The sequence below is a fragment of the Gracilinanus agilis genome, chromosome 4, assembly GCF_016433145.1.
Source record: "Gracilinanus agilis isolate LMUSP501 chromosome 4, AgileGrace, whole genome shotgun sequence".
NCBI classification, from domain to species: Eukaryota; Metazoa; Chordata; class Mammalia; order Didelphimorphia; family Didelphidae; genus Gracilinanus; species Gracilinanus agilis.
This window is the reverse complement of record NC_058133.1, coordinates 126,780,054-126,807,352: the sequence shown is the minus strand read 5'-3', so window position 1 is coordinate 126,807,352 and position 27,299 is coordinate 126,780,054.

Below are 27,299 nucleotides of genomic sequence, written 5' to 3'. Positions count from 1 at the left end.
AAAACTTGGAATTCTTCAATTTTGTTGAATGCCCATACTTTCCCCTGAAAGTATATGGTTAGTTTCGCTGGGTAGTTGATCCGTGGTTGCAGGCCCAGCTCTCTTGCCTTTCTGAATATTGTATTCCAAGCCTTGCGTTCTTTTAGTGTTGAGGCTGCCAGATCCTGTGTGATCCTTATTGGTGCTCCTTGATATTTGAATTGTCTCTTTCTGGCTTCTTGTAAGATTTTTTCTTTGACTCGAAAGCTCTTCAATTTCGCTATTATATTTCTGGGTGTTGACTTTTCTGGGTCCAGTTTAGAGGGTGTTCTATGGATCCTTTCAATGTCTATATTGCCCTCTTGTTGTAGAACTTCAGGGCAATTTTGCTGAATAATTTCTTTGAGTATGGAGTCCATGTTTTTATTAATTTCTGCCTTTTCTGGAATACCAATGATTCTCAAGTTGTCTCTTCTAGACCGGTTTTCTTGGTCTGTCACTCTCTCCTTGAGATATTTCATGTTTCCTTCTATTTTATCAGTCTTTTGACTTTGTTTTATTTGTTCTTGTTGTCTTGAGAGATCATTGGTTTCTAAATGTTCGATTCTAGCCTTTAAGGACTGGTTTTCCTTTTCAATCTGGTCATTTTTGGTCTTCAGTTGTCTTGTCTCACTTTCCAATTGCGAAATTCTGCCTTTTAAACTGTTATTTTCTTGCCAGATTTCTTCCATCTTCCTCAGCATTTCATTTTTAAACTCTTCCATAACTTGTGACCAGCTTTCATTTTTTTGGGGAGGTTTGGATTTTTGTTTTCCCTCCTCTGTTGTCTGGATTTTCTCTGTGTAGAAGTTGTCCAGTGTTCCAGAGTGTCTCTTGATGGTCTTTTTCTTCTGGATTTCCTTATTGCTGGCTATTGTTAGCCCCGCCCCTTTTCCGCTTTGTCTTTGCACTCCGGGTCTGCCTGGGCCTTGCAAGCTTGGGGGGGGGGGGGGCCTCCGGTCTCCTTGTCCTCGGGGTCAGGCCTCCTGGTAGTTCCCGGTCTGCCCCTCTGCCCGAGGTTCCTTCAGCAGTCTTTGGGGCTGCTTCCACAGCCATGCTCAGGTCTGCATGGGGTCCTCACTGGAGGTCCAAGCCTGGGCTGGAGATCGTTATTCAAGCCTAGGGCACTGCCTTTGCCTGCGCTGCTGCTCTTAGGGCCCTGCTTTCACCCCTGCAGAAGGTAGTGAAAGTCCGTGGGCTGGAGATCTTTATTTGCCCCTGAGGCGATGCCTTCAGAGCTTGGGAAAGGCCGAGTTTTAGGGGCCTTTGTCCCTGCCGGAGGCAGTGCCTTCACCCACGTGGGCGCTCAGGGAGAGTCCCAGCCACCTGGGGTCCCTCGTCTTGCAGCGCACAGGTACGGGCTCAGGGGCTGCCAGTGATTTTCTGGTTGCCCCAGTCCTGTTTACCGGCTTGTGCAGTGTGGGGGGTGGGGGAGGGGCTTCTTCCTCTCGTGTTTTAGTGTGAACTGTTTCACCCCTTAAAAGTGTGGAAATGCCCCGATTCTGCGTACCTTCAATGCTGCGCCCTGTTGTGGGGTTCCTTCGTTCCTCTGGACTCGTTTTTATTTCCCCTTGAGGGGTTCTGTGTGGTTCGGTCAGGAGAGATCGAGCAGCTGCTCCTTACTCTGCTGCCATCTTAACCGGAAGTCTCTATGCAATTCTTTATAATTCCCAGAACCTGTTCTCTTTCAAAAGCACAGGAGAAAATGTCTTCTTGTTATTTTAAAAATAAAAATAAAAGATTATAAAAATAATTCTCAAAATCAAATAAGAGTGGTAGATGAAAGTTAGATTTAAAAAATCAGAGCAAAGGAAGAAAATTATGAAAAGACAATTAATAAAATAGAAAAGAAAAGACAACTAATAACTTTGGATCAAAAACCAGAATCTAACCATGTGTTATTTACAAGAAACATAGTGAAAATGAGAAACAAACCTAGATTGAAGGTGATGGGTGGAACAGAATATACTATGCCTTTGCTGATCAAGAGAAGGAAGGAGTAGCAGAGTCATGATCTCTGACAGAGTTTGGGCTAAAGTGAATAAAGAGATTAATAGGGTATCTATATTATCATGGAGAGGAGTTACTGTGGATAAAAAAGCATTATAAATATTGGCCTTGTATGAACCAATAATCATTGAATTCAGATTTTTAAAGGTAAAACTAAATAATATAAAGATGGAAATAAATAAAAAAAATAATAGCTGTGGACTTGAATTTTCCTCTCTCGAAACTAGATGAATTTAACCAAAAACAAATAAAAAAAGAAGTTAAGGAGATGAATAGAACCTTACACGAGTTAAATAAGATAGATATCTGGAAAGCTCCTACTCACCTTCATAAAGTTAGTAGTAGTATAAGCCTGAGCATACACATAATTCAAACATAGTTTCTGCTGGGACAACAATGCCTTAGAGAACATAAATATTCTACAAAAATCTTACCTTAACACTCATCATATATGGAGGTAACCCTGCATTTTTTTTATTTTAAACCCTTAACTTCTGTGTATTGACTTATAGGTGGAAGAGTGCTAAGGGTAGGCAATGGGGGTCAAGTGACTTGTCCAGGGTCACACAGCTGGGAAGTGTCTGAGGCAGGATTTGAACCTAGGAACTCCCGTCTCTAGGCCTGGCTCTCAATCCACTGAGCTACCCAGCCGCCCTCTGCATTTTTTTAATTTTAAAAATTAAAATTTTTTTTTATTTAAGTATTTTTCCATGGTTCCATGATTCATGTTCTTTTCCTCACCTTTTATTTCCCCTCTCCCAGAACCAACAAGTAATTCCATGGGGTTATGCATATATGTACTTAATACCTATTTCCATATTATTCACTTTTTAATAAAATAATCTTTTAAAAACCAAAACCCCACATTCTATACCCATATAAAGAAGTGTTAAATCAAATGTTTTCCTTCTGCATTTCTACTCCCACCATTTTTTATCTATATGTAGATAGCATCCTTTCTCATAAGTCCCTTGGAATTGTCATTGTCCTTAACCCTGCATTCTTGAGGGTTGTGGCACTGGAACAAAAAGTTCCACTGGGTATGACCAAGCTGAAAAAACCCATTTTGGAAAGAATATGGACCTAAAACCAGATTTTTTCCTGTTCTCTAAGGACCAATCTAGCAAAATGTGGTCCTGGTAATATATATTAACTGAGATGTAGATAAGCTAAAGTGATCAAATTAAATGCTGAAAAGGACATGGAGAAACAGGCCTAATATTACATTGCTAGTGGAGCTGTGAATTTTCTTTTAGAAAACAAGATGGAAATATACATTAAAAACTGTAAAGCTATTCATACTCATTTATATAGAGATTTCATGACTAGAATTAGACCCTAAGGGCATCATTAAGAGGGTAGAAAACTGTGTATGTATAAAAATATTCATAGAAACTTTGTTGTGACAAAATAACTGGAAATAACACAAATGCAATGAAGAGAGAAATGGCTGGATAGATTTTATATTTGAATGATCATATTATGTTAGTGAAAAGACAAATATTGGACATATGAAGATAATAAAGGAAATATATGACAAGATAAAAAGAGAAGAAAAGAGAAAACTAATAAATATCATGATTACATTAAAAAATAACAGTCACACAGTCAAGAGAAAAAATATCCAAGTAAAACAAATCTAAAGTACACTCAAGGGTGGAGTATGTTTAAATTAGCATACATACATAATTTACATATGTAAAACAAATCATAAATGATGCTGTTTGTGGTTTTGCACATAATCTTCTTTATGTATATGATATATAGGTAAATTTTTTTTGTTAGTGGTGGCGATTACTAAGTTAAAAATGAAAAAATTTTAAAAAAGATCTGGGGCTTAAAATATGTTTAAACAGAAAAAAACACTAAGGAAATATTTCAGATCAAGAAATATCTGGGAGGTTCTTGATAAACAAAAGTAGCTCTACAACAACTACAAATTGAGCCTCAGAATGGGGAAAATGGCTAGGCCACAAGTATTCTGAAAGTATCTGAAAGAAATTAAGCAAGAGATAAGAAAATGAAATTATGGGTGAAACAATAGCTTTGAACGAATCAGGATGAAAATGAATAGCTTAGACTAGACAGTAGATAATGTTACTCAAGTACCTGAAGATTATAATGGAACAAAAAACACATAAGTACTCAACAGAAAAAAAAATAGGATAAAAATAACAGATCCTCTATCACAAACAATTAAACTGGAAAACAGATTTGAGAGAGATAAAGAATACCTGAAATCCATGATAAAAAATAAAATAAAATAATAAAAATATAAATCAATTAATAACTTAATGATTTAATAAATTTAAACACAAGAACCAAGAGAAACAGGCAAATAACTGGACATTTGGAAGGGGTCACACAATAATAAGAGCATCTAGTTAGTAAAATCAATGGAGCCCTGGGCTTGGTATAAGGAAGACTCATTTTCATGGGTTCAAATTTGGCCTCAGATACTAGCTGTGTGACTTTGGGCAAGTGATTTAACTTTATTTGCCCAATTCTTCATCTGTTAAATAAGCTAGAGAAGGAATAGATTTTTTTCTAAAAGCCTTTTAAAATACAGGAACCATGTTCCTCATGAATTTCCTTAAAGCATTGCCCAGTTGAAACCACTTCTTTTGTGGCTTTGGATTCTAGTCTCAGAAGTTCTGACCAAAATAGAACTGGTCAGTAGAATATTTGAGGCCTTCATTTATGTTGTTGTTGATCTTTCCTTTAAAAAAAGAAAATTAATAGCTTTTTAAAAGAGATACAAAATATACTGAAGAAAATATCTTTAAAATAGAATTGGACAAATGAAAAGGAAGATAAAAAATTTACTAAAGAGAATAAATAAAATGGAGGCAAGTAACAGAAAGGATTAGAAACCAGAATCCAACAATGCATTGAATGGAAATAGAAAGTATACCTTTTTTTCAGTGTTGATCACACCATCACAAAAAATTAACCATGAAATATGACATAAAAATCTCACGATCAAATTCAGAAAAGCTGAAATATTAAATGTATTTTTACATTTAATAAAGCATTGTGGAAACAGATTAAAAGTTATTTGGAAACTAAATAAACTAATTCTAAAGAATGAGAGGATAAGAGAAACAATTGATAATTTCATGAAAGAGAAAAATAATGATATAACATACCAAAATTTGTGGAATCCAAGGCAATACTCAGGGAAAAATTTATATCTCTAAACATTTCATGAATAAAAGAGAGAAAGAGTAGATCAATGAATTGAGCATATAATCCTAAAAGAACAAAACTAGAAGAACAAATTAAAAATCTTCAATTAAACACCATCACAGTAAACCTGAAAAGTGAAAGAGAAATTAATAAAACTGAAAGTAAAAACCAAGCAAGCATTGAAATAATAAATAAAACCAGGACTTTGTTATATAAAAAATAAACTATTTGTTGATTTAAAAAAGAAACATGAAAATCAGATTGTCAGCATAAAAACAAAAAAAGGTAAATGTACTACAAATGAAGATGAAATTAAAACAATTAATAAAAGTTATTTTCCCCAATTTTATGCTAATAAAACTGATAATTTAAGCCATATAGATGAATATTTACAAAAATCAAAATTACCAAGATTAACAGAAGAGTAAAAAGAAGTTAAAAATAGTCTTAGAAAAGTAAATTGAACAAGGCATCAATGAAAAAGCCCTAAAAAAAGAATCTCCAGACCAGATGGATTTATAAGTGAATTCTATAAGATATTTAAGGAAAAATTAATCCCAATATTATATAAATTATTTGATAAAAATAGATAATAGAGTCCTACCAAATTCCTTTCATGACATAAATATGATTTTGATATTTAAAGCTGGGAGAACAAAAACAGAGAAAGAAATTTGTACATCAATTTCCTTAATGAACATTGATGGAAACATTTTAAGTAAAATAGTAGCATGGAGATTATAACAATATATCATAATTATAATAATCTCTGATCAGCAGTAACTTATACCAGGAATACTGGGCTGGTTCAACATTAGGAAAATTATCAGCATACTTGCTAATATCAATAATAAAAACAATAAAATCATAGATTAGATCAATAGATGCAGAAAAAGCCTTTAATAAAACATAACACCTATTCCTATTAAAAACACTAGAAAGAAAAGAATCAAATGGGAACTTTCTTAAAATAACTAGTATCTATGTAAAACTAAGAATGAATATTATATGTAAAGAGGAAAGACTTAAAACCTTTTAGTAAGATCAGGGGTGAAGCTAGGATATCACTTTCTCCACTATTCAATATTGTACTAGAAATGCTAACTTTAGCAATAGGAGAACTATAAGTTGAAAGAATAAACATAAGCGACAAAAATACAAAACTATCACTCTTTCACAATGGTATGATGGTGTATTTTGGAAACCTTTAAGAATCAGCTAGATAGCTAGTTCAAAAAAGTTGCAGTATTTAAAACAAACGCATATAAATCATCAGCATTTCTCTATATTACTAACAAAGTGTAGCATCAAGAGATACAAAATTTTAAAGTAATTGTAGATAATAGTTATATAATAACTTACCTGCCAAGATAAACCCAGGAACTATATGAACACAATTACAAAACATTTTTTCACACACACAAAAGACATATTTGAAAAATTGGAGAAATATTAATTGCTCATTGATAGGTGAGCCAATGTAATAATAACAACATTTTACCTAAATTAATTTACTTATTCAGTGGTCTACTGATTAATATATCAGAGTTATTTTATAAAATTGGAAAAATAATAAGAAAATTTTTCTGTGAGAATACAAAGGTCAAGATAATCAATGAAAAACAAATGTGAAAGAGGTAGGCTAGTAATTCCATTTTTGAAATTATATTACAAAGTGATAATTATCAAAACAATATGGTACTGGCTTAGAACTAGAGTAGTGGATCAGTGGAATAAATTAGGTACACAATACAACTAATAAATTTCTGTAGTAATCTAGCATTTGATAAACCCAAAGATCCAAGCTTTTGGGACAAGAACTCAGCATTTAACAAAAATTGCTGGGAAAACTGGAAGCCAGTTTGAAGAAATTAGGCATACACCAATGTCTCTCACTGTATACTAAGATAATGTAAAAATGAATAAATTATTTAGATTTAAAAGATGATATCATAAATAAGTTAGGGGAGCATAGGAAAATATACTGTAAAATCTATGGATAAGGGAAGAAGAGTTTATGACCAAACAAGAGATAGAGATAATTCCAGGAAGCTAAGTGAATAATTTTCATTACCTGAAATTAAAGTTTTTGCACAAACAAAACAAATTTGGCCCAAATTAGAAAGAAAACAGGAAATGAAAAAAAATTAAAGCAAGTTTCTTTGATAAAGGCCTCATTTTTCAAATATATAGGAAACAGCCATTATGTAGTTTGGTTAATTATAAAAAAATTTGAAGAAGCATGAAGGATATGAATAGGCAAACTTCAGAGGAAATCATGAAAAAAAATGCTTGAAATCACTACTGGCTAGAGTAGTACAAATTTAAACAATTCTAGGTTATCACCTAACACTTATTAGATTATCTAACATGACAGAAAAGTAAAATCACAAATGCTAGAGGGGATGTAGGAATTTAGGACACGAATACACTGTTAGTGGTATGGTGAACTACTCCAACCATCCTGCAGAATAATTTTAGAACTACATCTCAAGGGCTATAAAACTTTCTATATGCTTTGGCAGCAATATCACTACTAGGTTTGTAACTCAAAGAGATTTTTTTAAATGGAGAAAGAACATATTTGTACGAAAATATGTATCGCAATTCTTTTTGAGGTAGCAAAGAATTTGAAATTGGGGGAGATAACCATCAACTGGAAAATGGCTGAATATGTTGTGGTATATTAATATAATGGAATATTATTTTGATACAATGATGATTTTCAAAAAACCCTGGGAAGATGTACATGTTTATTTTATCATGATTATTATTTTTAATCCTTACAGCATGTCTTAGAATAGATACTAAGTATTGGTTCCAAGGCAAAAGAGGGGTAAGGGCTAGGCAATTGGGGTTAAGTGACTTGCTCAGAGTCACACAGCTAGGAAGTATTAGAGGTCAGAACCTCTTATCTCCAGGACTGGTGCTCTATCCACTGATCCACCTAGCTATCTCCTCCTCCTCAAAGATTTCCCTGAACTGATATAAATCAAAGTGAGCAGAACCAGAAGTACACTGCACATAGTAACAATAATATTGTAAAGATGAGAAAATAAAGAAAGGGAGAAAGAAAGAAACAAAAAACAAAAACAAAAAAGAAATTCTTTACTCTGAACAAGAAATGATCCAAGCCTATTCCAAAAGACCTATGACAAAATTGCTATATACTTCCAGAGAGAGGTGTGATAAACTATAAATGAAAACTGAAGAACTTTTTTTACTTTCATTTTCTTCTTTTTTGTCTGTTTTCTTTTATAACATGGCTAATAGAGAAATAAATTTTGTATAAATTCATATGTATAATCCATAGCAAATTACTTATCTTCTTAAGGAGGAGGGAGGGATGGAAAGGAGGGAAAGAAGTTGGAACTTGAAATGTCAAAAAATTAATTAAAATTTTTACATGTAATTAGGAAATATTTAATAGAATAATATTCTATTGAAAAGAACGTACTTAACTGTTTATTTCTTTGAATGTTTGACATGAACTCGCAGAATCTCTTTCTCAAGTACCTAGTACAGAACTGAATGAATCCGAATGCCTCTCCTTAGTATTTGTAGACATTTGGTACATTAGTTTATTTTCTCTGTCTGTCTCTCTGTGTCTCTCTCTTTCTGTCTCTGTCTGTCTGTCTGTCTGTCTCTCTCTCTTTCACACACACACAGACACACAGACACACACACACAGACACACAGACACACAGACACACACACACACAAACCCCAACACTTCTGCTTAGCATGCATTTCTACCCTCTTACTCTGAATATCTTCTTAAATGAGCCACTTTCAAAAATTGCCCAAACAGTGCCCAAATTTGTTTCCTTAAAGTCTAAATGGCCATTTCCAAGCCCTCCTGAGTGATGGCTGAAAAGAAGGAACCCCATTGTAAAGTTGGTTATTCTGATATATGCTCATAAACCCATCCATTTACCAGAACCTGCTATTGCTTGTTCTTAATGCCTTTACCCCCAAATTCTCTTTTCTTATTCAACAATAAAAATGCTCTGGACATTGCTAATCAGATATGAATTCTGCCAGGGCTTTTCCATCACCATCCCCAAATATTAGAATCACTTCATGGGAACTAGCACTTAAGATCCAAAACATACTCCCTCTTACTGCCTGAATACACGCTGGGGATACCTACTTGCACATGGTGCTTTATTTATCAATCTCTACCACCATTCTCCTTAAATACTATTTTTACTTTAGAGACATTTATAATTTACAGCAATCCACATCAGATAGGGCAAAATGTACCCTCAGATCTCCAGAGGATGCACATATGAAAAACCCCTCCTCCTCCTCATGTACTCTGACTCATACTCTCAGCTTGCACAAGGTTGTATCACAAAGTGGTCACGCTCTCTCCCTAACTTACAACATGAATCATTCCAAAACCATCATTAACACTCTGTTCACACTCTTTTTACCATGCATTTCATACTCCACTCTTGACACTTTCCATCACAAACACTCAGGGTCCAGCTTTCAGCCTTACCTACTCTTCCAATTACCAGCATCAGGAGACCATCTTGCTACTCTCTTATAGTGTGGGGAAGTTGAAAGGGGGTGGAGGTGGGGAGAAATTCATTGCTTTTGGGTGTTATGAGTCCTCTTTGCCTTACTACACAGCTGTCTCCTCAAAGTCTACTGGCTTACGCTTCTACGTGTTACCTTTCAATGTAGTGTTTTGGTTATTTCATTTTAATAAAAATTCATACTTTTAATTCAATTAGATAATGACTGGAAAATCTTACTAGTATCTCAATCAACTAAAACAGAAGCCTAGTGGGTCAATCCAAATGAGTGATATTCTATCATAACCTTGTAGGATTTAATCCTAATTAAAAGCCCAGGGTTTTTGAAGAGTAAGTATACCTTTTAAAAGTTGGATGTGTAAATTTTAACATAAAGAACAATGACAGTAATCCCAGAGAGATCAAATCATTTTCTTTTGTCTACATGGCACATGAATTTGGACAGTGAACAAAAATATGCATGACTCAGATTATTTTAGTACCCCAATATTTAATTCATGTATGATCACTACTCCAAGCTTTGTTCCTGCCTTAGTAATAATGGTGTCAGCATGTCAACATGGTTCACAATAGCTCAGGAGTTTTTTCTTTCTACACTAATCTCAACCACTCATTTCTAAATCAAGACTTCTTATTTTCCTTGGCACATTTAGCCCCACAGATAGTTAAATTGTGTATACTTTCTACCTTCAATAATAATTATTTATTTTATCATAATTTCAAGAAAAAATTATACAATAAAATGGTAGGCCTGTTTTTATTGATAATTCATGTTAAATCCTTACAGATCATAGGAATGGCAAAATTTGCTAAGCAGAGCTCACCATTCATTATATTTAAAAACTGAATCTTATTTGTTCATGGTTTTGGTTAAAAAACAGAAAAGTAGCCATGATTTTTCAGAGTAGAAAGTGATTATTAGCATTACAAAATATTGTACAAAACATTTAGCCACCTGATAGTCTTGATGACTATGTTAGGAAATGTATAAACTTCTAATAGGCAATAAAGAATAACAAAGGAGAAGTGATATTATTGAGGTAGTTTTGCAATTGGTCAAATAATTGTGCCCAAAGGATAATGACCAATGGTTCAAAGTCAATGTAGAAAGAAATTTTTAGCTATTTGCCCTCAAATTATTTCCCCTGACCTATCCTATTGAACATTGTTTTCAATTATTAGGATGAAGATATAGAAAGCATACTTATCAAATTTATCATTGGTACAAAGACAAAGGATGGTCAATATGATGATAGAAAAAAATGAAAAAAAATCACTCAAAAAGGCTTTGATAGGCTAAAATAATGAACTGAATGCAACGTATAAAACCCATTTGGGATAAATAAAAGCCTTGCATTTTTTAAAGTTTATACCAGTATAGGATAGTAGGAATAGCGGAAAGCCCTGGTTTGCCTTTAGTTCTTGTTATGAAAATTATCTAAGATATTATTTGATCAAAAGCTCAACAAGTCAATAGTATAACACATTATTTTAAGGGTAGAATAATAAGTTACTCATATAAAAGTCATTCCTATATATTTGGAATGGTTGGTAATACAATCCCACTGTCAATTTTCTATATAGTGATCAAAGTTTAAGCTTCCTCAGAGGCCATAAAACAAATCATAATTTGACTTCTAAGCTCATCTAATTCTTTTCTTTGATTTATCAGAATGAGCCATAATGCCTTTCAAGTCCATTTTCCTCATTGCTTATAATGTTGGATGTATCCATCCATATGGACAACAGCTGTTAGCCTTATAATCAGTTTTACTCTATCTGATTCTCATGACACAAGCCATGCCACAACTTTTCAATAGCTTAATTTTTACCAGAATGGATCTATTTCTGATAACATTTTGTGATAAATTTGATATTTCAGAGGATTTGTGATCACATTGATATTGGTACTTCTGATAAGGGTGCAGAAAACCATCCTTTCAGATCTTCTCATCCTATATGACATATCAAAAATGTATCCCTGAGTGCAGCAACAATCAGACTAAATGTAATTGGGAAATATTTAATAAAATTAATAAAACACAGCTAACATTACATTTTTAAACTAATTCAGCTTTCAGCCTTTAGGGATCCATATGGATAGATCACTGGTCCCCATTTCTATTTGAGTTTGACACTACTACTTTACAACTTTTATCCATGCCATCCTGAAAATATTTCACAGAAGGTTTACCCCATGTACTAGAACCATCATCTTGATCTCTTGACATTACATGTCCACCAATGGAGCATGTTGGCTATCCATTTGTTTGAACCATTACTTTACTACATGACCAAGCAGCACTCTTATTGATTGTATATGAGAAGAAGGAAATAAACACATATAACATAAATTACTATGTGCCAGGCATTATGCTAGTCATTTTATAAATATCTCAGGACCCTCACAATAGCACTGTGAAGTAGGGCATATTCTGATTTGCAGCTTCTCATGAGCAGTTTTTTTGTTGGCAATATGCTATATAATCTATTTGCAATGACCATATGCTTCTCTATTGTCTTTGAGTGGTGTAGAATGCCTATTGTACAATTAAATTCCACGAGCATTTAGGAAACCTCTACTATGTACAAAGAACTGTTAGGCTTTGGGGATTCAAAGACCAAACAAAACCCAATTCTTCCTGTCAAGATATTTTCATTCTTCTGGGCTATGATATTCAGTTTCATGGAGAGAGCTGGTAGATCAATACATTTAAACTTAGACAGGGTTACAGGTAGGAAGTGAACAGTCCCAGAAATGAATAAAAGGAAGAAAGTAGGATAGATTATACTGGGGGAATTGGGAAGCATCTAAATACCCCACATTTCTCCTGGACACAAAGACCCAGGTTTTAACACCAATATTCTTCCCTCAACCTATTATTGAAAATCTTGGAATACCACAGTTTCTAAAGCCTTATTTTTTGATAATGAAGGAGAGGAAAAAAATGTTGGGGGTGGGGAACCTTTGGAGCACATTTATAAATATGGTGGAACCACATACAAATAGAAAACTGGAAAATTTAACATCTTTATCTGAAATTCAGTCGCTCATCAACATTCTCAACATCTGGCTTATGCAACTTGACTGTGTTTTATAGGAAGAGCAACAGTGTTTTCTGTGAGAGATGAGGCTTTGCTATTTTCTCATGCCTTCTCCCTTCAAGTTCTCTTAACAATATTCCTCTCCAGATGACTTATAGAGATGTTCTCTTCATATGGTTATCATCTCTAAAATGAATCATTAATATTTTTTATATTTCTCACCTGTAAGAAAAAATCATAGAGAGCTTTTAAAAATAAAATAAGCTGTTTACCAGGGAAGGGCAAGGCCCAGCTGCATTCTGCTTCATTAAAAATCTTCAGCTATTTTTCAAACATTGAGCAAATCCCCAAACATGTTTTTCCATGAACATTTTCCCTTCATTTACAATCCCGTGTGTGTTTTAAGCAAAATGTAATCCTTATGTTTCTGATTCATTTACACTTAACTCATCAAAATGTTGTTTTGTAAATGCTGAGATGTCCAATTTTTAAAGTCTCCTTTCTTAGAAACAGGAAGCCACCCATATTTTGCCATGGAGGGGAAAAATGCATACACACTCCCAAAGATTTAAATTTGGTTTCAGAATTTAAAAGCAACAAGATTTGAGTGGGCTTTCAACTTGGCAAACTCTGTTTGCTATCCTTAAATCAATTGTACAAAACTTTCATTTGCATCCTCCAAGTAAGCAAAGAATTCCACATGCAAATGGGTAATTACATGCCAGGCCATATGATATATTTGTGCTTTTATTGCCATGTAGAATAAAATGTGGATTTTCCCCCTTTAAATGATAGGAGAAGGTGTAATTCTTTAAGTGTAGATCCAATGTGCATTTGCTGACTTCTTGGAATAGCTAAGAATATGAAGAAAACTTGTATTAGTCTATTACTACCTACAAAGGAATAATTTGCTATATAAATGAATGGTATAGAAAAGCTGAGGGAGAGAAGAGGAATTTATCTTGCATAGGAGTTCAAATGGTTTATAAGAGATTTTGAAATTGTATGAAGCTGTCTCAAACCAAATAAAGAGATGAATAGAACTCTGAAGAAAATTGAATGGAAGCAGAAAGGAATATACCTTTTTCTCAGAGGTATGTGGCACTTACACAAAACTTGACCATGTAGTGGGGATAAAAATCTCATAAGTTATGTTTAATAAAGGGGCTTGGAAACATAGACTAAAAATTAAAGAAAAAATAAATAATATAATCCTAAAGAATGAATAATCAAAGAACGATTCATAGAAATAATAAATGCTTACAATGATGAAATAGAAAAAGAGCAGATCGATAAACTGAACATACAACTAAAAAAATTGAAAAAATAAATTTAAAAAACTCAAGTGCCCAATTTTAAATCCTGAAAATCAAAGGAGAGATTAATATAATAGGAAGTTAAAAAAACCCATTGAACTAATAAATAAAACCAGGGGGGGGCTGACTTTATGAAAAACAATAAAATAGATAAACTATTAGTTAATTTAAATTTTTAAAAAGACAAAAGAAGCCAAATCATCAGAATCAGACATGAAAAGAGTGAATTCACCACCATATGAAGATGGAATTATAGTAATTACAAAGACCCATTTTGCTTAGTTATATATCAATAAATCTAAACAAAGTTAAATGGATAAAATTTTATAGAAATATAAATTGCTAAGATTAGCAGAAGAGGAAAAAGAAACTTAAATAATTCAATACTAACAAAAGAAATTGAACAAACCATCAATGAGCTACTTAAGAAAAAAATACCAGGACTAGAGAGATTGCTAAGTAGACAAAGAAGGAATACAATAAAATACTTTTTACAACACAAATATAGTGCTTATATCTAAATCAGGAAAAGAAAAAACAGAGAGGGAGACATAAAGGAGGGAATGTGGTATTCAAAAATTATAAAAGCATATATTAAAAATTGTTTTTACATGTAACTGAGAAAAATGAAATAAAAACATTCTTCTAAAAAAAATTAAAACAAAATGAGTTCCATTCATTACTCTGACACTAGCAATGAGACTGTGGGTAAGTCACTTAACCTCTCTGTCATTATTTCTTTACCTGGAAAATGGGGATACAAATGCCTATAGTTATAATTTTACAGGATTATGGTTGAGACTTAAATGACACATGAGATAGGGACCTGACCTATTGTTTCATTCACATAGGGAACTTCAAAATAAGCAAATTCCTTCTAATAATCAAAGTTGCTACCTTCTCTGCAATTTATCATCTTAGATAGTTACCTGGAATACTGTGCAGTTTATATATAATCAATAATAAGATTATTGGGGTGTATCTTCCATCAATAATAGCCATAGATAACTTTTATATACTAATTTATGATTTTCAAAGCATTTAACAAATAATATCTCACTTTGTCTTCACAACTACTTTCAGAGGTTGATGCTATTATTATTGACATTTTATAGATGAAGAATCAAAGGCAGAGGCTAAGTGACTTGCCCAGGAAACCAAGCTGTCTAAGGCTGAATTTGAACTTAGAACCTACTTTTTCAGGTCCAGTGCTAACAGTTGGTTGCCTGAAGGTTTCCTTAGGACAACCCCAGTAGCAGACAAGGCATCAAGAATGATGATGATGATGATTACAATAAGAATATTCCTGCACTTATCCTGTCCAGACATAATTTTTAACATGTTTGAATGAACTACTTTCTTCAAATGTATTAAAATACATTCTATTTGAATGATAATAATATCAGGTGATAAAAATATCAAAAAAAAAATTTGGGTGACATAATGCATAGAACACTCAACCCAAACTCAGGAAGACCTGAGCTCAAATCTGTTGTCAAGCAATTTCTAATTTTGTGATCTTGGGCAACAAAGGTCCATTTAACCTCTGTTTGCCTTAGTTTGCTCAACTCCAAAATTAGAATAATAACAGTAGTTAGGTAGATTACGGCTGTTGTGAAGATCAAATGGGATAGTATTTGTAAATATCTTAGTATAGGGGACAGCTAAGTGGCTCAATGATTTGGAGCCAGATCTAGATGAGAAATCATGGGATCGAATGTGGCCTCAGATACTTCCTAGCTTTGTGTCCCTGGAAAGTCACTTAACCCCCATTTGCTTAGCCTTTACCACTCTTCTGCATTGGATCCAATACACGGTTTTGATACTAAAATAGAAGGCAAGGATAAAACAAACAAACAAAACAACTTTAGCACAGTACTTGGGACACCTAGCTTGCACAGTGGCTAGAGTGCCAGGACTTGAGTTAGGAAGACTCTTCCTGAATTCCAATTTGTTTTCAGACATTTAGTACCTGTGTGACCCTGGGCAAGTCATTTAACTCTGTTTGCCTCAATTCCTTATTTATAAAATATGGTAGAAGAGAAAATAACAAACCACTCTAGTGTCTTTGCTAAGAAAATCCCAAATGGGATCACAAAGAGTCAGTCATGATTGAAAAACTACTGAACAACAAAAAATAGCAGCGTACTTGGCACATAGTTGGTACGATAAAAATATGTACCTTTTTTCTCTTTCACCTGTTTAGGGAACAATGGTTGTGCGTAATGCCTTTTCTGAAGAAAGGGTCAAGACATCTGCTTATAGCCACATAAAAAGTCTAGAAAGGGAAGGAAGAGGTAGATGTTTGCATATTGGTCTGTTTTGCTTTTTTAGTTCTGTGAGTTTAGAGAAGGAGAAGAGCATGTGTTTTAGATGTTCTCTGGTACATCATCCATAAAGTGAGTGTTGGAAAAATATAATTACCACAAGCATGTTGTTGTTGCTTATAATAATAATAATAATAACAAAAACAGTAAGTATGGGAAGGCAGCTATGTTTCCAAAGCATTCAGAGTTGGACCTGAGTGATTGCAAAATTTCCTGTTCTCCCCTCTAATCCCTATCTCCCTTTCTCTTTATCCATTTGAGTTATCTGGCAGAAGTCTGTTCTTCCGGATATAGTCTCTCAGGTTTGCATACAGGACATTTTCTCTTCTTCCCTGTTAGAATATGAACTTTTTGAGTGCAGAAAAAAAGCATGTTTTTGTCTCTCTTTGTATTCCCAGTGTTCATCACAGTACCTGGCACATAGAAGGCACTTAATAAATATTAGTTGACTGATTAACTAGTTACACTCTCACTTCTCAGTTGTGAGCTAGTCGACAAATCTCTTATTTTAAAGGAAATCTAAATAACTTATGGTTGCAGAAAGAGCACTGGACTTAAAATTAGAGATCTTGATTCAAATCCTGCTTCTGCTACACATTGATTTTGTGAACTTTATAACATTCTAACCTCAAATCTTTCACCTATAAAATGAGAGAGTTAGACTAAATTATTTCTTGGATCTCTTTCATTATTAATACTGTGTAATTCTGTGACTAGATCAGGACAAAAGAGCCTCATAACTTCACGTACTATTGGAAATAGAATAGGCCTTAACAAAAACTAATCCAGCCTCATAATTATAATAGCTCAGAAAAATGATCTTTGGAGAAATGAAGTAATTTTTCTCAAGGTCATTTAGCAATGCAATTGACAGACTAGGGATTTAGGACTTGGGTCGACATTCCGAAGTTCTCTCTTCTATACCATGATGCTTTATGTCTTGCATATCTGTTTACATTTAGCCAGCCAAGGCTGATGCCAATAATTGTTGTAATGAGAGTGGGAGAAGCTAAAATGAAAATAGAAGTAAGTGATGCTTGCTCTAAAAGAACTTCAGATCTATCTAGGGACACTCAGTATATAAACATGAAAAATGTCAGAACAGTCAATATTCCATATACTTTCTAATGGGAGATCCTTCGAGTGGGTGTCATTATAGTCAAAAAACCAGCTCAAGAGAAGAATAAGCTGATATTTCAGCCTTCAAAAGAATTGACGTGGACTGGCTTGAATCAGTAGATACATAACTGGAATAGGTTAAGATGACAGACAAAAGGACTGAAGCTATCTTGTCAACATTCAGTCAGATAGTCACATATAGACAAGGCCTCCATATGCTTATATAAGACAAAGATGAGATGTGAAAAAAATGGTAATACTAATAGTATGTTGGTGGAACTGTGAACTGATCCAATCATTTTGGAGAGCAATCTGGAATCATGCACAGATTGTTATAAAAATGTGTACCCTTAGTCCCAGTAATACCACTGTTGGGTGTGTTTCCAAGGTGACCAGGAAAAAAAGGAAAAGAACCTACATATTATAAAAGACTTATAGCATCTCTCTTAGTGATATAAAAAAATCTGGAAATTGAGTGTATGTCCACTAATTGGGGAATGATGAACAATTTATGGTATATGATTGGGACGGAAAATATATAAATACCTTCTCTAGTTCAGGGGGTGGGGGAGAGGTAGCTGGCAATTTTAATGTAACCAACAAACAAATTAATTAAGAAAAAGAAAAAAAAGAAGATGCATCAATGGTAATGCATCATAAACCTTGGTCTCTCAGCTACCCCACCAAATAAAAGACACAGATAGTAGTTTTTTAAATTTGTTTCTAACTTCCTCTAATTTCAGCTAGATTATTAATATCTATATCTATATATTATATACTCCCCAACACATTCTGGGGGTGTCATCTTGAAAAATAGTAAGAAAAAGAGGGGGGATATCCTTGAAAACATGTAAATGGTATTTTGTTTTTTCACGGACCTACTTGCTAGGAAACAGCTTTCATATGACTGGTTTCCAAAGAAAAGACGCATAAATGTATAATTCCATTTTAGAAGAAGATATAGACTTCCATCAGACTTTTTAACAGGAATCATCAGGAGCAGCGAGGCTGAAAAGCAATGATCCCAAGGTTATGGGCTCTAGAGGCCAGGGCTGTAAGGTCTGGGGGCTTGATATGATTCCCTTCTCTTGGTTATAAAAAGTTGTTTTCTTTTAAAAACAAAAATGCCTAGAAAGTATTAGAGAGCTTCTTTTGTAACCAATAAAGTAAATGGCAAACTGAGTGTGTCCCATTGTCCCTGTAATCCAGACCGATTAAGATGTAAAGCAGTTCTGTCCCTTACTTTTTCCTAGCTTGGTAAAAAAAAAAAAAGCACTAATTAGGATTAATGAATCACCAGTTGTTGGAGAGAGCCAGGTTTCTGACTGGGCCAAAACATGAGAATGATTGAATTTGTGCTGAAGGATTCCTTGTTTGTTTTTGAATTTTTGATGAAACCCTTGTTTTACATGGAGCTCTGTGTTGGGTTACCCTGAAAGCTCTTCAGAAAAAAATGATTAAGAGCAGATTCTGATTTTGTATATCAGCTGTAAACTGTACATAACTTAGAATGAAAATGATGATTTTAGCACTGGTGAAACTCTTTTGGGTGGTGTCTGAAAGAATTGTACCTATGATATTTTATAATACCTTATGGTAGCTATTATCCAAAATGATTTTTTTAGGATCAAGAAAGATGTATAGATGTGGGCGAGTGAAAAGTGGAAGATCTGAAAGTCTTTCCTCTAAACCAATCAGCTTAGAATACATCTTTGATTTTAACTCTTAAGAAAGATAACTTTTCAATTAAAATTAGAACTCCATTTTTATATGCTGAAAATCAAGGACTTGTGGAAGATGATGTAGAAAGTCACAAAGTTTCAATATTGCAGTCTTTTATAAGCTTTTGATGAAGCCTTGATTAGTGCAGAGTTCAACTTATTCCCACTCAAAATCTGCTGATGGAGATGCAGTATTGGGGAACTGTTACATTCTCATTAAGCATTGGAATAAGTCAAGCTAATTATGGACTGAAGGCTGAATTGGTACAAAGAGCTGGGGGTTGGGAGGTGGGGATGAGGGGGTCAGGGTGAAGATCGAATAAGGGAGTCTGTTTGTGAGGGCCTGACTCTAGGAGGAATCAGGGTCCTGTTTCTGCTTTAATCTGCTCCTGCACAAAGTGGTTTTCAAAACAGTCTCTATTGGTTCTCTTCCAAAAGCTTTAGGCACTCTGTTTGAAACACACCATTGTGCTCTGCTCCTCTAATTACAGCTCTATTTATACCATGAGAAGCAGGCAAGCCCATGGTATGTATGGACCTGGGGGGAATTTGGCAACTTCACTCCCCTGGTGGGCAAAACGGTCTTCATTCATGCAAAGTGAAAGTGGTTCTTGTGGAAACTATTTTCAGGGACTGAAAATGGGAATTGGCTGATACTGTGACATGATTCTCTGTTCCTACTCACTAGGGAGCTCAGACTTATTTCTGATCTTTTTTACATCCACTTCTATTCTATGTGATTGGATTCCATTCTATTTGAGATATCGTACGCATTTTGCTTCTATTGATCCTCTTGGTCATTTACAAGTGAAGCCCTCAATGGAATAGTCCTTCAACTTGTCGCATAAGGATGACCATCTCTGCTGGTGGCATGTACATCTATAATTCTTGTGATTCTCTGTGTCTTTTTAATTGCTAGAATGGAATCCACATGAAAAGGATTCAACATATCACGTAGTAAACTTAGTCTGTAAATGGAGATTGGCCTTCTCTTTCAATTATTCATTCCTCGACATGTGAGGCATTGTGTTAAGATCTGGATGTACAAAGCTAAAATTGTGAAATACACACTAACAACAATAATAGATGATGATCAACTGTGAGTGACTTAACTATTAGCAACAAGCAGAGTATACAGGACAACTCCACGGGACATATGGAAAGGATATCCACCACCATAAAAGGAGCGGACAAAGTTTGGATGCAGATTGAAACATACCATTTTTCATTTTATTTCCTTCACGAAATTTTTTAATGTAAGTAATATATGTCTTATTTCACAACATGCCAAACAGAGAAATATGTATTATGTGATAATATATGTATAAAAATCATATTATCTGCCTTCTTGGAGAGGGAGTAGGCAGAGATCATGGCCTGCAAAGTGTGAGAAAATGAATATTAAAAATTGTAATTAATTGCCATATAATCTGGAAAAGGTAAAAACATAATTAGAAAATGATTAAAAATAAATAAAAATACAATGCAATGTAAAAAAAGAAATAATCCAGTTCATCTCTCTTCCAATCACAGTATAACTTCAGTAGTGGTTGCTAGTTATTTCTACTTAGTCACCACAACCTCCATCTCAACATTAATACTCCTAAAACCAAGAGAGGAAGATGCATGATGTAGTGATGAAAATGCTGAATTCGGAGTCTTTCTTTATTTTATCTCCTGGCTGCACCAGTCCCTCTTTTGATTACTTTATAATAATCGTCACAGCTCTAAATTTGAGTCTAGTACAATAGTCTGGAAACTGTTCTCTTCAATCTCTTTCATCCACTTAACTATCACCAGATTAATCTTTAAATATACATTTATCTATACCATTATTCTGTTAAAAAGTTTTATGTCTCTCTACTGCCTCTCAAATACAGTCCAAACTCAGTCAGGTATTTAAGGCCCTACCCAGGATGTCTCTAACTTATCTCTCCAGTTTTAGTGTTCACTAATCACATGAATACTCTTCCTGTCTAAAAATAACTCCAATCAGAGTGCCCTAAGCATGAACAATCTTTCCAGGTTGCTATCGTTCACTCCATTATCCAAGCCTGAAATGCCTTCCCCATCTTTTCTGCTTATATCAAAAGTCACTAGACTTTTTGAGGGCTTCAAAACCCTCATTCTTCCCATCCTTCTAATACTTCTCTTCAATGTCACTCCTATGTCAGTTGGTAAATTCTTTATCAACTTGTGCATATATCTCATTTCTAGATCTCCTAGATCTTAAACTATTTGAAAGCAGGATTATGTATTTTACAATTTCTATCCCCAATAACCTTATTTCCTGCAAAGATGAACTTAATAAATGTTACTGATAATGATGTTATAAAGAGGAAGAAAAATGATCCAGCTATCCATTCATTTATCTCCCTTAATTGAATATGAAATACAAATTTTTTTCCTTATTAAAAATATACTCACCACTTAGTGAGTAGGTTCTTAACAAATACTTACTGAATCCGTTATTTATTTCAAAATGATCTAATAAAATACATATCATATGCAAAATACTAGGCTATTGTAGGTGCAGATGAAATGAAGATAAATCATAACTTCTGATTTTATAAGTTATTTATTTCAGAAATATAGTGTGATGTTAGTATCCCTAGGGTATTGAGCATTTGGGTGAATTATATATTTATGTTGTATTTTATTTTTCCATCTGTCACATTCTATGCTCCCATTGTTATGATTAAGGTTAGCATTTATATGCTTCACCTGGATCAGTTATGACCTTGAGAGAATGGTATTTTTTGAACCTTTCAATGACCCATTGTATGTTAGCTGAGTAAATCAGCTATGCAGGGATACAATTGCTCAAGATACTATGATGACTGCTGTTATAATTTCACTTTTAAAAAGCCTAGTGAGGCAATTTCCCAGAATTTAAACTACATTTATTTTTAATCCTGCTCTTTACTAGGCATTCTATCATTCAAACAGTTAGAAAAGGTAAACTAAATCACATCAGTGTCTTTATCTTGCTCCACTCTTGGGATTCTGGGTAATGATCTCAAAAGAAGGGAGTATTTTGGATTCTTGGCAGGGGTTCTCAGGCCTTATGTTCTGGGAGAAACTACTTTTTAATTCTCCGTAGCTGTCTGATCATTTGGGAGGAGGAAGGGTCAGAGGAGTGCTAAAAGTCAAGTCTTTAAGTAGAGAGGGATCACTGCTGCTGACTTCATTTTCTATCCCACTTGGAGATTCCAGATAACCACAGAAAAAAGGCTTAGCCATGACAGAAAGTGGAAGTCTGCTGGTAACAATGACTATGGGTATCTACCAACTTCAACCTCCATATCTACTGATAAATTTTTGTCTGCCATTAGGGCACATCTTTCCATAACATATGTGTTTTCTATAAGAGTATTCGTAGAATATTCTAAGATCAATTCTATTCATATGTACTAAGATTTTATCATATACCTAGCATTGTTCGAGATGGTGTGAAGATATAGAAGAATTATAAGCTTTAGTACCTCAAAAATTTACAAACATTTGGGAACTGGAAAGGATTTTAGAAATTATATACTCCAACCTACACATATGACAGTTGAAGTAACTAATGCCTCAAAATACCAAGTGACTTACCTAAAAAAACATATCTTATTAGGGAAGACAGGTCTCATGATTCCCAGTCAACTGTTGTTTCCAATATCCACCTGACCCCAAATTACTCCATTAAAAATTAGATAACACTACAAAAGAGTATATGATTTTGTGCTAAATTAAATATAATCAAATACAATTAATGTATATTTTGAATAATAAAAATTCAATAGCTATGAAGTGCTTACCAGGAATAAGTCTTTGTTAGGCCTTAGAGATGCAAAGACAAGCTGGTTTTTACTCTTGAAGAATTTATATTCTACTGAGCATATTGAGAAGAACAATATTACATATATAGTTAGTTTTGCTATATAACAAAACATAAGCTTTCCTAAAAATCACCACACTATGCAAAATGTGATCAAACCAGAGGGCTCATGGGAAAAAATGGGAATAGGGCATAAGACTTGAAAAACTTTTTCAGCAACCCATTAATTAAATATAGGAACCTAATTAAAATAGCAGCAATTTTATACATGTTAAATGGTTTAGAAAAACATAAATACTAACATGAATAGTGGCAGTGTCCATAGCCTTGGCCAACTGTTCTACTTGTAACCAAATTTCCACAGGCCATGATTGGTAAAGTAGCTGTTGGCAAGAGAGCAGAGCCCAAGAGGGAGGTGGAAAGTGACAGGAGGTAGGGGAAAAGGGAGAGGTAGGAAGTGCAGAAACATCTGCTCAGTCCTTCTTTGCTTGCTCACAGCAACTATTTCACCAGAAAATAATAAATATGGCATTTTACCTCAAAAAATATATAAAATTTGCTTGTGGAAATCTTGCAACTTGTGAGTTATTGTGAAGTTGTCCATTTTTCTATGTCCTCAGACATAAGAAAAAAAGTTCATGTCATGCTTAAATCATTCCTGAATATACCAATCACATTGGAATAAATATGTCTTTGAAATGAGTTACATTAAAACTGACTGTACAAAACTAAAAATGGTACAAGGTAGGTTATGATGGGAATCAAGAAGAGACATATGTGAAAAGTTCTACGAATATCTAAAAAAGGAAGGAAAATTTTCCTGGAAAGTGTGGAAAAGGCTGCCCTGGTGAGGTAGACCTCCAGCAGAGCTTTTAATAATCATTAGTATTCCTCATAGCAGAAATGAGAAAACAGTTCACCGTATAAATTAGATTTAGTCTATAACTAAATTTTAGTTTATAACTAATCATTGATTAGTCTATAACTGAAGAGTCTGGAGTTGATGTGTTAAGTTTCATGACCACCAAAACTGTCAGTGTGGCAGAAAGATAATGAAGGTAAAGAGAAGTAATATGAAATAAGGTTGGAAAAGTAAATGGGAGGTTAGTGGTAGAGAGCCATAAATAGGAAACTGAGAAACATTTTATCCTAGAGGTAATAGAGTTTCTATAACTTCTTGAGCAGGGAAAGTTTGGCCTTTAGTATAATCATTTTGGCAGATGTGCAAAATATGAGGGAGAAAGACTGAATAGGAAGCCATTAAAAGAGTCCAGTCCATAACAAATATAAGACTATATAGTATTTATATAGCATTTTGAAGTTTGCAGAATGCTTTACACATATTTCATTCAGTCTTTCAAACAATTTTGGAAGGTAGGTGTTATAAGATAATAAAGTACTTACAATTCTATTGGAGGGGGGAAAGTATCCTTTCTGAACCTTAAGGTTTTCAAAGACTATTTTGGTTTAATTTGAGTCATTTTTACTTGTATCTGACTCTTCATGACTCCTTTTGGAGTTTTCTTGGCAAATATCCTGGAGTAGTTTGCCATTTCTTTCTTTAGCTTATGGAAGCAACCAGGGTAAAGTGACTTTTCCAGAGTGACACAACTATTAAGAGTCTGAAGTCAAATTTTAACTCAGGTCTTCCTGACTCCAGGCCTGGTACTCTATCTATTACATCACCTAGCTACTTTTCAAAGGCAGTTATATAAGAGAAACAGAGGAACTGGGGATGGTTTTATTGCTTGTTGTGTTTTTTTCTGACGGTTTTATAAGAAAAGAGAAAAGAGAGAGAAAAGGGAATATGTTAAGTGGGAAAAAAGCAAGAAGTTGAACTTCCATGACCTTATAATTGAAGGGGTGGGAGAAGCCAGCCTCATTTTCATATGTACTGACAAAGGGGGGTTGAACACTCTCACAGATATTTTCCTTCTTCCTATTCCATACACATACACACATTCACACGAAGAATCAGATATACAATATATTAAACTCAAAAGGCAAACAAGCAAAGTCAGGGAGAGAGAAGAAGGGAAATAATCAAGGATTACAATGAAGAGTAATTAATAAGCCAAAAGAAATTCTAGCATTACCTATTATTTTGTGAAATAGAGTCTAAAAGGAAAGAGAGAAAATAAGAACCTGTGATTGGAGACTGGACATAGGGAAAAGAAAAGGAGCAGCCAAACAACTGGTCAGTCAATGTACAATCATTATATACCAGATGCTGTGCTAAGTGTTCTGAATTCAAAGAAAATGAAATGGTCTGCATGCTCAAGTACTTTAAATTCATATATGGGGAAAACAATAAGCAAATATCTATGTAAGTAAAAGATATATATATATATATATATATATATATATATATTATAAATGAAAGGAACTCTTGAAGAAAAGGGTCTTGGGAAATGTGGTATAAGACCTTCTGCAAGGGTAGGTAGGATTTGAATTTTCTAAAGAAATCCAGATGAGCTAGATGAAGGAAGTAAGGAGAGAGAAAATTCTGAACATGGGAAAGAGTCAATCCAAAGGGAAAGTGTTAGGAAATGGAATATCATGTGTGAGGAATAGAAAGTAGGAAGAGTATTATTTTGTTATAGATTTGGTCTACAAGACCTTTCTAGAGAGGAAGATAATTGTTAAGATCTACCAAAATCCATGTGTCCTAAATAAGCAATAAGAAAAGGAAGGTTATGAAAAGCAGTAAAATGGAAATATAACATTCAATTTAAGATCATTAGTGTTAAGTGTACTCCTCTTTCACCATCTTATTCTTCATAAAGTGAGAGACAGAGAGCAAAGAAAAGAAAAAAAATATGAGGACAGAATGGAGGAAAACACTCAATTAATCTTAATGAAAGTGTTGGATTTACTCATAAAACTAAGGGTGATAGCAGATGGATTAGAAAGCAGAATATAGCAACATTTTTAATAACACCTAAAAATATGCACAGAGAATTAAAAGGAAAAGATAGAGCAGTATCAATTGTGCTTCAAATGAACTTAAAAAGTAGGGAATTAAATTACTTTTAAATGGGAATTAAATTACATGAAAAAATAATCAAAACTAAAATTTTGAAGTCAGTGTTTGACTTGTACTCAGGAAGACCTTGGACTGAATCCTGGGACACCTACTAGTTGTGTGACCCTGGATAAATCACCTAACACCATTTTCATTCATCTGTAAAATGAATTTGGACCTATAGTCAAAGTCAAGCTTTTAAAGTTCCTTTTAACTCAAAATCTATGATCATATGGTCTTGAAATCTATACAAACAAAAACACTCATCAGGACTATTAAGTTTTTTAAAAAAGCTTTAATTACACACCTTGTAATGGTCTTGCATTTGCCATTCAACTTTGTTTCCAATTTTATTTATTGACCAGTTAGATGCATGACCAGAGGCTTTTAGGATTCTTACCGAGAGTGAATTCCTCACACAGAGTCACCTATTTTTGATGATCTTCTAAGAAAAAAGAAAAGAGAAGGAAAAGGTGTTCTTAAATTGGTCACTGTGTTTAAATAAAATCAAAATAAAAGCATAGAGAAAAATAAATCAATCTTTCAATGTGTTGTCCAAAAGAAAAAAGGTTTGGTTAATTTCTTTAATTTTCAAATGGATGAAGTAAGGGTGTATAGAAACAATCAATGTCATCTTTTAAAGTAAGGATGCTATCTTTTTGGTCCAATTTTCAATGCAAAAGTTTGAGGAGTTTCATTGGGAATAATTTTTAAATCCTCATTTTGCAGACAAAAAGATAATGCCTATGTGATTACAGCCAATTGAAGAATAAAAATTCCATCATGTGGACTCACTATCTTTCAATTTGCATTTATAGTCTTTCATGTCCTCTAATTTAAATATTAGAAGACAAAAAAGAAAATAATGCATCTAGGCATATGGTAGTCATGTGATCATTATTTTGGTGAGTGATAGCTCATGTCTTCTCAGTCCTGTATCTAGGAGCATTGTCTGTGGCAAAACCACTGACCCCTTGGATTATTCTATAGAACTGTACTGTTTACTAGGAAAATGGAAGATATCATCAAAAATCTAAATAGAAGAGGGAGCCTGTCAATGGAAAAGATGCTGCCTTTGGTGAAAGAAGACATGTGTTCAAATCTTGGTTCTAACAATTCCTTCCTATGTATGACTTTTGGTAAATGACTTCTTTACCTC